Source organism: Mustela putorius, unplaced genomic scaffold, assembly GCF_011764305.1.
Source record: "Mustela putorius furo isolate JIRA1106 unplaced genomic scaffold, ASM1176430v1.1 tig00003858_pilon_pilon_pilon, whole genome shotgun sequence".
NCBI classification, from domain to species: Eukaryota; Metazoa; Chordata; class Mammalia; order Carnivora; family Mustelidae; genus Mustela; species Mustela putorius.
This window is the reverse complement of record NW_025422010.1, coordinates 14,298,106-14,301,780: the sequence shown is the minus strand read 5'-3', so window position 1 is coordinate 14,301,780 and position 3,675 is coordinate 14,298,106. Positions and strand designations below refer to the sequence as shown.

Genomic DNA, 3,675 nt, shown 5'->3' with positions numbered 1-3,675 from the left:
CTTAACGAGCGACCCACCCAGTCTCCCCGCTTGGTTTTTTGTTGTTGTTGTTGTTGTTGTTGTTTGTTTTTGACACCACATTGAGAGGTGTTTTAGAACTGGGGCCGTAAGTGAAAAACAACTGAACTTGTGGAGCTCCAAGCAAGCTAGCTGGTGTCCCGCTAAACCTGGATGTCACCTCGAAATTTGGTAAAAATAAATACCTAAAGCAGAAACGCTTTAAAAGTTTTAGAGCAAAACAGGTTGGCCTACAAAGATACGTGGTTGTTGCATGTTAGATAAACGGGACCTATCTCCACACACCCACCATTCCCTGGGCTGGGTTCAGAGTCCTGCTTCCACATGCCTCAGGCCAGGTAAATGCTCCTAATCCTACTGCTGCCTTTGATCTTGTGTGGCCAGGCCCCACCCCACCTATTCTTCCCACCTTCTGGCTGCCTTTCTCCCAGTCTTACAATAGCAGCCGGTCCATTTCCTTCCCCCACTCCTCGTGTGCTGTCTTCCTTCCTTCTCTCTGGTTATACAAGGAAGTTGTGTGAAAGCTTCAGAAATGGGTTGTAGCCTGGAGAGAGTGGTGGCCCTTCTACTGAAGATGAGGTAATCCTCTCTCTCTCTCTCTCTCTCTCTCTCTCAAAACGGTTTGAATTTTTACCACAGGCATCCCTCTTGTGAAGTCAAAGTAACACCGATTCCTCCTTACGAAGGGGCTGAACCACCCAGAGAGATTTGCTTTCTTCTCCCTCTGGGCTCCCTTAAGAAAAACACTCTGAGGGGTGCCTGGGTGGTTCTGGGGGTTAAAGCCTCTGCCTTTGGCTCGGGGTCCTGGGATGGAGTCCTACCTCGGGCTCTCTGCTCATCCGGGGAGCCTGCTTCCCTCTCTAAATGCCTGCCTTTCTGCCTACTTGAGATCTCTGTCTGTCAAGTAAATAAATAAAATCTTAAAAAAAAAAAAAAAAAGAAAGAAAGAAAAAGAAAAAAAGAAAAGCACTCCAAAAAGATCTCATTTTGCCTTTGGTGCTTTTTTGTTGTTGTTCTCATGAAAGATGTAAAACTTAGGACGACCGTGGAACAGAAACAGGTATACTTTTTCATTTTCTTGGAGGCAGAAGGACTTTACTGGATCATTTAGGCGAGATGAGAACACTGGGTTCCTCTCTTAACCTTTTCAAGTTACGTGACCTCTCCAAGCCTGAGTCCCCTCATCTCCTTATTTATCTTCTAGAGAATGTTTTTAAGTTACCACGGCCGGTCCTTTACTAGAAAAAATAACTGGTTGAATAGAATCTCATTTGTCTATTCTTGGATGTCTTGCTTTTGCTTCATTCCCCAGTTACTCAAGGATAGTATCTCTCCTTCAACTCTTTGTTCTTTGCTCTTTGCTCTCCTTTTCTCTTTCTTTATCCCGCTTTTTTGTTTGCCAGCTTCTCGTAAAGGACATCATGAAGGATACAGATGAACAACCAGGTGAAGGGGTAATGGCTGAGGTCCAGAAGGGGTGAGGGGAGTGAAGGATCTTCTGTCCCCCCACCCTGCAGGGTGCTCCCCACCCAGCCCCGCACTGTGCGCCGATGTCTTCACCAACCTACAGGTTTCTTGCCTTTTCTGACTTTGATACACTGAGCTCGACTTCAGAAGAACTAAGTATTGTACCAGGCCCCATAACACTAGCTTCTCCAAGCTGGTTTTCTCACCAGTAAAGCAGAGGATAGGGTGACATAAAGGATCGGGCCCGCCTCTGAGAGCACTAACTTCTAAGGACATAAACAATGATACCTGTTGATCTAATAACAATGTAGTTTCTTTGAAATCAGTAAAAGGTCCACAAAATACTGATAACCATAAGTTTAAGTAAAAGATGATGTGACAGAATGCAAGTAAAAAGTTTACGAGTGGAAATGTCTCTTCCTTGGGCAAAACTATCAAGAGGGGGATTGTAAACTTTGGGGATGATACTTCCATTCAGGGAGGAGAAGAGCCTACATTCAACTATTCGCCTGGGTGGTTCAGTGGTTAAGTGTCTGGCTTTGGCTCAGGTCAGGATCCCGGAGTCCTGGGATCAAAGTCCCGCCTCGGGCTCCCTGCTCTGTGGGAAGACTGTTTCTCCCTCTCCCACTCCCTGCTTGTGCTCCCTCTCTCGCTGTCTCTCTCTGTCAAATAAATCAATAGACTCTTAAAAAGATAATAAACTATTAAATTGGAAAAGCCAAGTGTTTTGTTTTGTTTCAGGTAGCCGTGAGGCAGGCGGCAGAGTGAAGAGAGGACAGAATGGGCTACTGCCCTGAGAGGGAGGTGGAGGTGAGCAGAGGCGGGCAGAGTGCCAGGCCTGCCCAGTTGTCATGTCTGGTCTCCACTGGAGACAAGTGGGGAGGTTCTCAAGGATTTCCTGAAGACTACAGGCCTCCAGAAAAACCTGTAGTCGATTAGGAAAATGACTGAAATTCTAAACTGAGTGAGAGGTCAGAGGGGCATTTGGAAACCAGGTAGGAAATAACCTTATGACTTCAGGGAGCAAAAATGTGGAGGCTTGGAAGTTAGGATGTAATGCTTTTAAAACTGAGCTGTCCCTTCAGAGTAGCTGGGCAACCGTATGCTTTCACATTAAGGCATCTAAAGCACAGCATCAGTGTTATTTGAGAGAAAGGGAGCCACACTGTGCAGGGCAGACAACTCCGGAGCTCAGAGAACCTTGACTTTGTGCTCAGGACTCTGGAGACGAAGGTGGAGGGGCAGTGCTGGGGGAGTGCTGGAGCAGGCTGGCAGGAATAGAGCCCTGGGAAGCCAGGGAGAAAGATACCAGGTTCTACCTTCAGGCTGTGCTTTGGAATCTTCTGGCAGGGCGCTTTGAAATGCAGATATCTGGGCTCCAGCCAGGGCCAGCCCCATTAACTTAGAGGACCCAGAGCAAAACACACATGTGGGGCCCCTTCAAAGAACAAGAAAAAAAGCACCATGAAAGCTACTAAAATCTAATGTTTCTTCCTTCTGTTCACCTGTCATGGTGTTTTCCACTTGCTATTTAATGTTTCAAGTAAAGGAAAAACTACAATTTTACATTATTAGCATGAATTTTTACCACTCATCTTTATATCACAAATGCCAGTTTTATTTACTTTTCTTTCTTTCTTTTTTAAAACCTGTTATTTCTTTATTTCACAGAGAGAGAACGCTCACACAAGTCGTGGGGGAGCGGCAGGCAGAGGGAGAAGCAGGCTCCCCACTGAGCAAGGAACCTGATCCCAAGACCTGGAGATCATGGCCTGATCCAAAGGCAGACTTCTAACTGACGGAGCCTCCCAGGCGCCCCACAAATGGCATCTTTAGATGGACGTATAAGAGCATGAAACATACGCAGAATCACACAAATCACACCGCTTCTGTTTCGTAGTTTGTACATGCATATATATTTTGTTGTAGCGAGAATAGTGGAAACATGGCGTTAAAATAGCCAAACGTTCTTTGTTGTTTTTCACTTCTTAATATGCCCACATCCTACCGACCTTCTCTACCTTTGGCTTCCTGAGCAAGAAAGGACTGAAAGGAGAAGGAACTATGGATCTCCCTTCCTTTCCCTTTCCTTTTGTATCACCATCTTCGAAGTAAGTGGTTGGCTGGGGCACCTGGGTGGCTCAGTAGGCTGAGGGACTGACTCTTGGTTTCAGCTCCAGTCACGAACTC

At 46.1% G+C, this 3,675-nt stretch overlaps 1 long non-coding RNA gene across 1 annotated transcript; it reads left to right on the top strand.

The window, feature by feature from the left end:
- LOC123387668 lies at positions 1–3,450 on the top strand. The gene is made up of 2 exons (XR_006602178.1): positions 1–597; positions 3,157–3,450. It is a non-coding gene; the product is annotated as an uncharacterized LOC123387668 (long non-coding RNA).
- Positions 3,451–3,675: the final 225 nt, after the last annotated feature.